This window comes from Cnephaeus nilssonii (assembly GCF_951640355.1).
Source record: "Cnephaeus nilssonii genome assembly, chromosome: 20".
In the NCBI taxonomy this organism is placed as follows: Eukaryota; Metazoa; Chordata; class Mammalia; order Chiroptera; family Vespertilionidae; genus Cnephaeus; species Cnephaeus nilssonii.
In genome coordinates this window covers 50721470-50730940 of record NC_137091.1, presented here as the reverse complement: position 1 = coordinate 50730940, position 9471 = coordinate 50721470, and positions in this window count along the sequence as shown.

Here is a 9471-nt window from a genome sequence, read left to right as displayed (position 1 = left end):
TGGTTTTGTTGTTGTTGGTGGTGGTGGTGTTAAATATATATTTTACTAGAGGCCCAGTGCACCAATTCGTGCACCAGTGGGGTCCCTCAAGCTGGCCTGCAGGATCGGGCCAAAACCGGCTCTCTGATATCCCCCAGGGGTCCCGGATTGTGAGAGGGCACAGGCCAGGCCAAGGGACCCCACCGGTGCAAGATCCGGGCAGGGGAGGACCGCAGGAGGGATCCAGGGCGTGTCTGGCCCATCTCACTCAGTCTGGAACAGCTGAACCCCAGTAGCAAGCTAACCTACAGGTTGGAGCGTCTGCCCCCGATGGTCAGTGCACATCATAGCGACTGGTCGACCGGTCAACTGTTTGTCCCCTGGTGGTCAATGCACGTCATAGCGAGCGGTTGAGTGGCCTTAGCATTCATTAGCATGTTATGCTTTGATTGGTTGAATGGCTGACCAGTCGACCGGACACTTAGCATATTAGGCTTTTATTATATAGGATTGATTTTTTACAGAGAGGAAGGGAGAGGGAGAGAGAGAAACATCCATGAGAGAGAGACATTGATCAGCTGCCTCCTGCACACCCCCTATTGGGTATGTGCTCGCAACCAAGGTACATGCCCTTGGCCGGAATCAAACCTGGGACCCTTGAGTCCACAGGCCCACGCTCTATCCACTGAGCCTCCTAGTAGGGATCAAGCCTGAGACCTGGGCCTGTGCCCTGACTGGCAATATAGCCGGCCACCTCTTGGTGCCTGGGTGGATGCTCAGCCACTGAGACATACCAGCCAGTGGCTTGAGTTGGCACTTTTCTTTTTTAAGAAAAAAAAAAAATAGTTGCCCTCTGTTATTTTTTTGTTCATCCTCACCTGAGGGTATTTTTTTCCATTGATTTTTAGAGAGAGAGAGTGGAAGGGAGGTGGAGAGACAGAGAAAGAAACATGGTACGTGCCCTTGACTGGGAATTGAACCCACAACCCTTCAGTTCACCCACCAACGCTCTATGCACTGAGCCATACCAGGTGGGCTTGAGTTGTTTCTTAAAAGTACACTGATCGCAGCATCCATTTACTGGCTTACACCGTTATTATGGCGCCCGGCAGGTGTGGCTCTTGTTGGATAGGTGTCATCCTGTGCACCCAGAGTTCTCGGGTTTGACTCCTGTTCGGGGCCCATGCCTGGGTTTCAGGCTAGATCCCCAGTAGGGAGCGTGCAGGAGGCAGCTGATGGATATTGATGTTTCTCTCTCAAATCCGTAAAAACATACTTTAGAAATGATTATTCCAGCAAATGATGCCAAGACCAGATTGTGAAGGTCCAAATGCCAAGCTCTGACTAGGAGCTAGTCCAAGGGGACAGACCTCAGGAGTAACTCTGGGCCTTATTTCCTCGCTTAGCTTTGGTTTAAGAATCGAAGAGCTGAGATCTGAAGGCAGAGGAGGAGAGCACAGCTCCAGGGCCACTTAGGAGCAAGCCAAGGCCAAGATCACGACCAACAGCGTCCTGTGGAGACGCCTGCCCCGTCCTGCCCCGGCAGAGCCTCGGGTGCCGGAGCGCCTCCTTCTGGTCCGGAGCAGCCAGTGCTGTGCCCGGGACGGGCGCTCTCAGGGCCCCTGGGCAGTGTCTTCTGGTGGCAAAGGGCTCACAAGGTCAACATGGCCCCGGGCATGCTCCCCCCACGGCCCAGGGCCTTCTTCCTTTCTGTTTTATCAATGAGCACGGAGGGTTTGTTTTGTTGTTGTTTTTTTTGTTTGGTTTTTGTTGTTGTTTTAATATGTATGTATACATATATATGTATATTCTTGTTAACTTTAGAGAGGAAGGGAGAGGGAGAGAGAGAAACGTCAATGATGAGAGAGAATCATTGAGTGGCGGCCTCTAGCATGCCCATAATGGGGATCAAGCCCGCAACCCGGGCATGTGCCCTTGGCTGGAATTGAACCCAGGACCCTTCAGTCCACAGGCCCATGCTGTATCCACTGTGTTCTTTTTTTTTTTTCTAAGAAAAGTTTTGACCTTTACAGAGAGGAAGGGAGAGGGAGTGAGAGATAGATAGGTCAGTTGGCTGCCTCCTGCACGCCCCCTAATGGGGATTGAGCCTGCAGCCCAGGCATGTGCCCCGACCGGAATCCAACCAGCAACCTCTTGAGCCAGAGAGCCCTCTAGGTTCCTGGGAGGATGCTCAACCCACTGAGCCCCTGGCCAGGCCTGTACCTTCTTTCTGATCATTCCCCATTCTCGTTCTTCCCGCTGAAGGTCAGCAACCCACCCGTGTGCTGCCCCCCTCCACAGCCTCCCCTCCCCGCCCCCCGCCCTTGGTCTGGGCCGGGACAGGGTCCTCTCCTAGCCGACGGGTTCCACATTCGCTGCGACCGTGGGACACGGGCAGGTTCCGGGTCCGAATCTGTTCACTGACCTCTGCCCCTCACCCTTCCAGGTGGAGGCCGAGGGCATCGTGCCTGGCTCACGGCCCCCCACATCCGCCCCCTCCAGCAGGCCTGTGCCAGCAGCCCGTCCCCCGGGTTCGAAGCCCGGGAGCAACCTGCTAGGGAAGTTGGGATCCCAGAGTCCACAGTCCAAGTAAGTGACAGAGTGGGGCTGTTCCCTCTCGTGGGGGCGGGTGGGCGGGTGGGCCATGCCTGCCCGCTCTGAGCTGCCCTCCGCCTGGGCCTGGTAGGTTCTCCCTCCAGGGACGCATGCGGCCCTCTCCCACGCCCCCGGCTCCTCCGGCTCCTCCGGCTCCTCCGGTCAAGTCAGTGTTTGCATTCCTCGGGCAGGAGGAGACCTGGCCGGTGGCTCCGCAGACTGAGCCTCGTCCCGGTCACCGAACGGCTTCGGCTTCCATCCCTGGTCGGGTGCGTCCGGGAGGCGACCCAGCCGTGTCTCTCTCTCCCATGGATGTCTCTCTCTCCCCCTGCCTCCCTCCCGCTCTCTCTAAAACCAATGGAAAAAATATCCTCAGGTGAGGATTAACAACAACAAAAAAAGATTTTACAAATTCTATTGAATAACAACCTAAAGAAAGGAAAGACCCCCCCCCCCCCCCCCAGTTAGCTCAGAGAAACGGAGCAGCCCGCCGAAGGGTCCGTGGTCGCTGAGTGCGGAAGTGGAACGCAGTGCTGTCCGTGGTGTGGGGCGTGTGTGAGTGCATGTGAGTGTGCATGTGTGTGCGTGCGTGCGTATACACGAGTGTCTATTCCAGGCGTCCTCAAACTACGGCCCGCGGGCCACATGCGGGTGTTTTTGCCGTTTTGTTTTTTTACTTCAAAATAAGGTATGTGCAGTGTGCATAGGAATTTGTTCATAGTTCTTTTTAAACTATAGTCCGGCCCTCCAACGGTGTGAGGGACAGTGAACTGGCCCCTGTTTAGAAAGTTTGAGGACCCCTGCTCTATACAGTTATAGTGTGTGAGTGTATATAATATGTACAACTAACACGCACACGTGTGTGCAGTTCATGGGTGCAAGCAAGGGGTAGCGATTTAATTATGTCCCGTGGGATGAGAGCAGCGCCCAGGTAGCTCAGTCGGTTGGAGCGTGTTACGGGTTCGATCCAATGTCGGGGCGTGTACAGGAGGCAACCGGTGGATGTTTCTCTCACATCCGTGTTTCTCTCTCTGTCTCTCCCCTCTTCTCTCTCTAAAAATCAGTACAAACATATCCTCAGGTGAGGATTTTTTAAAAAAGTCTTCCTAGGAAAATAGGCATTTTTGACAGGAAGATAGAGAAACAACAATTCCTGCCCTAACCGGTTTGGCTCAGTGGATAGAGCGTCGGCCTGCGGACTGAAGGGTCCCAGGTTCGATTCCAGTCAAGGGCATGTACCTTGGTTGCGGGCACATCCCCAGTAGGAGGTGTGCAGGAGGCAGCTGATGGATGTTTCTCTCATTGATGTTTCTAGCTCTCTGTCCCTCTCCCTTCCTCTCTGTAAAAAAATCAATAGAATATATTAAGAAAGGAAGAAAGAAAGAAAGAAAGAACAACAATTCCAGTGAGGGAAGCGCTGGGACCCAGGCGCGGCGCTCTGGGCACAGACCCGCCTGTGATGAGGGTCCCGGTCAGGAAGGCGCCAGGAGGGAGGTTCGGGTTTGGGGTTTTACCTTCCGACCTGATAGGCCTCACAAGGAATGCCAATGGCTTCTGTTTTCTTTCTTTTCATCTTTTTTCTTTCTTTTTCCTTCTCCTTCCTCTTTTTGTTTTGTTAATCCCTCCCCTGAGGATATTTTTTCTGGTGCTTTGCAGAGAGAGTGGGAGGGCGGGCGGGGGAGGGGGGTGGGAAACGTGGATGTGAAAGAGACACACCCATCAGCTGGTTGCCTCCTGCACGCCCCCGACCCCGGGGCGGGAGCAGCCGCAGCCCAGGCCCAGGCCCCGGGCGGGAACGGGCCTGGCCCTTCGGGGCACACCCGGTGCTCCAACCACGGGCGGGGCTGGTGCTGCTTCTCCTTTAAAAAACAGTTTGTGTTTATTTTTCTAGAGACAAACATGGATCGGCTGCCTCCTGCACAGCCCCCACTGGGGATCGGGCCTGTGCCCCGACGGGGAGTCCAGCCGTGACCCCCTGGTTCATGGGGTCGATGCCCAACCCCGGAGCCACGCTGCAGGCTTCTCTTTGCTTCCTCTCCTTTAATTTCTCTTCTTGCCGGTGATTTTGGGGAAAGGCCCACAGCACCACCCCCCCCCCTTGCCGGGCCTCCTGCAAGCAAAAGGTGCGGCCTGCCCTCGTGGCTCTAAGGCGTTCTCCTGGTTCTACCCACTTAGACTTGGTTTGAAAATCGAAGGTCCAGCGACTCTAGATTCGTTACCCAGAGAGACAGCCAGCCTGAGGAGCCTTCAGAACGGACCCGGGACCAGGAAGGAGAGGACTGACAGGAGCCCGTCCCAGGTAACCAGCCCCGCCTCCCACTGTGGCCCAGGGCGCCTCTGAGAGCCCGCCCTCCCCCCTCCCACCTCCCACCTGCAGGGGAGCCTCTGAGAGCCCGCCCTCCCCCCTCCCACCTCCCATCTGCAGGGGCGCCTCTGAGAGCCCGCCCTCCCCCCTCCCACCTCCCATCTGCAGGGGCGCCTCTGAGAGCCCCGCCCCCCGCCTCCCACCTGCAGGGGCCCCTGCTTCCTCTCAGGCCCCGGGCTGGCGGGCTCCATGGAGCAGGGGCTCAGCCACAACACCTGCAGGCCTTCCCTCGTTTGGAGGGAAACATCCATCGGCCGCCTCCTGTATGAGCCCCAACTGACCGGGTGTGTCCCCTCCATGGGAATGGAACCTGACACCTTTTGGTGCACAGGAGGCTGTCAGCCAACTGAGCCACACCAGCCAGGGCACATGCCTGGGTTGGGGGCTCCATCCCCAGTGTGGGGTGTGCAGGAGGCAGCCGGTCCATGATTTCCTCTCATCATTGATGTTTCTCTCTCTGTCTCTGTCTCTGTCTCTGTCTCTCTCGGTTTCTCTCTGTCTCTCTCAGTTTCTCTCTCTCTCTCTCCCCTTCTCCCCCTCTCCCTCTCCCTCTATGAAATCAAAAATATTTTTTAAAAAGCTTGAAACCAAAAAAAAAAAAAAGCTTGAAACCAATCAAATAAAAAAAATCAAAATCAAATTAATATAATAAAATATAACAATTGGTTTAAAAGCAGCAATGAAGGAATCAGAAGACGGTGTGATTTGTGGGGGATTCGGTTAAACGGGAAGAGCGGGGTGAGCAGGGCAGAGGCGGCTGGTGTCTGCTGGACCTGGCGCACAATGGCCTTCTGGTAGTTGGCTTTTGTCACCATCTAGTGGCGACGCAGCGGAACTGCCCCAAAGTCACAAAACAGGAGGCATTCGCCCGCCACAAACTTTCCTAGACCGGCTGTCACCGTCCAGGCAGGAGAAGAGGGACTCCACGGAGGAACGCAGGGCTGTTGTTTTCTCGTAAATGCACGGGCAGTGAAGGCAGAAAAAGGCCGCTGTCCCCGGGGCGGGCGTGCCCTGCGGCTGCTGGCGGCAATGCTTCCTCGCCCCATGGCAGAAGGTGCTTTCTGTCAGAGGAAAGCGAGCTCTGGCCGGCCGCCTGGTTCCAGCGCCGCCCCATACGCCCAGGCTGTGGGTTCCACCCCCCAGCAGGGCACTCAGGAGGGTCACCCAGTGAGTGCACGAGTGGGTGCTCTCCCCGCCTCTCCTCAATCGGTAAATCAGAAAGAAGGAAGGGAAGGGAGAGGGGAAGAGCGAGCCCTGGCTGGGCGGCTCAGCTGGCTAGAGCATCGTCCCCACGCCAAGGTTTGTTCTAAAATCTTCACTGGTGAAGGCATCACCCAGGTCCTCACCTACCCGTCCCCGGTCCCCAGTCCCCGGTCCCCTCCTCCGCACCAACGTTGTGGGTGTGACTCCTGGTCAGAGCACATATAAGCAACCAATGAACGCATAGGTCAGTGGAACAAACCCATGTTTTTTTAAAAAAGTTTTCTACTGATTTTAATTTATTTTTAAAATATATATTTTATTGACTTTTTTTTACAGGGAGGAAGGGAGAGGGATAGAGAGTTAGAAATATCCATGAGAGAGAAACATCGATCAGCTGCCTCCTGCACACCTCCCACTGGGGATGTGCCCACAACCAAGGTACATGCCCTTGACCGGAATCGAACCTGGGACCCTTCAGTCCGCAGGCCAACGCTCTATCCACTGAGCCACACCGGTCAGGGCAGAATTATGATTATTTTTTTAGAGCTTTTGGAAAAACCACACACACACAGACACACCCCAACAATCAGGGAGAAGCAAGCAGCCGCCTGCTCCTGGACAGTGTCCGAAAGTCCCCCCAGGGAGCACCGGTCCAAGGTTCTGATTTGTGGTGAGTGAGGAGCGGGGTGGGGCTCCCCAAACCCCGGTGGGCGATCGTCTCTGGCCGCACCGCCCAAACCAACCTCCCGACTCCCCCGGGGGAACGGAATGTGATCTGGGTGCAGAGCAGGGCCCGTTCTCCGGGTGCATTCCAGGCATCGTCGCTCTTGGGGTGCGTGGGGGCCACGGGCCCCAGGGGACAGGCTCAGGGCTTGGGAGCCCGGCGATTGGACCCTCCCGGTGGGCTCCCTGGGTTCCTCTCCTTTGTCGGGGTTCCTCTCCTGTCGGGGTTCCTCTCCTGTCGGGGTTTCTCTCCTGTCGGGGTTCCTCTCCTGTCGGGGTTCCTCTCCTGTCGGGGTTCCTCTCCTGTCGGGGTTTCTCCAATCATCCTCAAGTGTCTGTGGTCCGGGCCTCGCCAGCGCGGGCGGGAGGCGGCTGAATGGGAGGACGGGGCGGGGGAGCGTCCTGCACTGGTGGCAGCTGGGAGCGGACGGAGATGGCGTTAGAGTCAGCAGGGGCTGCATGGACCATTTTCTCTTTTCTTTTTTCTGCCCCGTCTGCAGGACCTGCCCGAGGAGCCCTCAACAAAGACCGAGGGCGGGATGAGCACGCACTGGGGTCGGGGGGAGGGGGCATTCCCTCCAGCCTGTGACCATCCCCCGGGGTGCTCTAGGGGCTCCCCTGGCGACATGGAAACTGGCTGGTGTGGGGGACGGAGTGTAGAGGAGGAGAGAGACAGAGAGACAGAGACAGAGAGACACACACACAGAGACACAGAGAGACACAGACAGAGAGAGACAGAGACAGAGAGAGAGAGAGACAGAGAGACAGAGAGAGACACACACACAGAGACAAAGACAGAGAGAGACACACACAGAGACACAGAGAGACACAGAGACAGAGAGGCGTTCCCCCGGCCCTCAGTCGCACAGAATCCCCTCCTGGGCCCAGAGCGGCGGCGGCCTGTCCACGTCTGTTCTTGTTGTTTGCGAATAAATGGCCAGTCAGGGTCCTGGACCTCGGCCTCCACGCTCAGAGCCCCTCACGGGCACAGGGGCGGGGAGAAGGTCATCCTCCCTGACCCCGCCGCCCCCAGGGACCCTTCGGGGGGTCCCCGGCTCGGAATCACCGGGGCGGGTGGTGGTGACATGCAAGTCCCGGGCCACTCAGATGCCCTGAGCAAAGCGCCTCCTTGTTGCCGTTAATCTCACCCGAGGATGTTTCCCATTGAGTTTTAGGGAGAGAGGGACAGAGGGACAGAGAGACATCGATGTGAGAGAGACATCGATGGGCTGCCTCCTGCACGCGCCCTGACCAGAGCCTGGGCTGGGGAGGGGCCTGCACCTGAGGTCCGTGCCCTTGACCGGAATCGAACCCGGGGCCCTTCGGTCCGCAGGCCGACGCTCTATCCACTGAGCCACACCGGCCAGGGCCTCCACCGGGTTTTCATGTGGAGGGACCAGCAAGCCTGGCGGGAAAGCCCCTCCGGTTTCCAGCCCAGAGACTCCAGGGGCACCTCGACCTCCCCGGGGACTGGGGGTGCCTGGGGCCCCGGACGGCTCCGACCAGCGACCCCGTCGCCAGGATGCCGGGCTCCACTCCTCAGCGGGCACCTGGCCGGCCCCACGGACACCCGGGACCCCAGGGCGGACCCTCACCACACCTGGGGACCCCATTTCGGGTATAGGGTGGGCATGTCCCGCGGACACTTACCTCGGAGCCCGGGGCTCCGGAAGGTGGAGGAAGAGGCTGCGGAGGGCTCCCTGGAGGGGGGGGAGGGGGAGGAGGAGGAGGGGGAGGGAGAGGGTGAGAAGGGAGAGGAGGGGGAGGAGGAGGAGGGGGAGGGGGAGGAGGGGGAGGGGGAGGAGGTTGTGTCTTCCCAGAGGTCATGGGAGGTCGGGCGGGTGGGCGGGGCCTGTGCGGGAGCAGGTGCCAGACCTGAGCTCTGCGGGGCGCTGGCCAGGGAGGCGCCCCTGCCCACCCCGGGGGGCCACCGGCTGGGGGCGCATTATGAGGTCACTGAGCCCCTTGTCCTGCCCACGGACAACGGGGTGACTGCCGAGTGGCCCCAGGAGGCCGAGCACAGCCGGGTCCTCGGCCTCATCTTTTTTTTTTTTTTTTCTTTATTTCAATTAAATTTTTTTTTTAATTCAGAGGAAGGGAGAGGGAGAGAGAGAGAAACATCAATGATGAGAGAGCGTCATGGATCGGCTGCCTCCTGCACGCCCCCCACTGGGGACCGAGCCCCGAACCCGGGCCTGTGACGGGACCGGGAATCGAACCCTGACCTCCTGGTTCCTAGGTGGCCGCTCCACCACGGAGCCACGCCGTTGGGGCTTATTTTATTTTTCAAAAAACATGTTTTTATTGAATTATTTAGAGAGAGAGGAAGGGAGAGGGAGAGAGAGAGGAACATCCCTGAGAGAGAGAAGCATCCTACAGGCCCCCACTGGGGGGGAGCCCACACCCAGCATGTGCCCTGACCTCTGGGTTCAGGGGACGGCACTCAACCACTGAGCCACACCTGCGGGGCCATTTCACTTTCCAATCCTCACCCCAGCGTATATTTTAAAAGTTGGTTTTAGAGAGAGAGGAACGGGGAGACCGAAACATCCATGGGTGGCAGGCTTGATCCCCGGGGGGGGGGGGGGTGCAGGAGGCAGCCGATC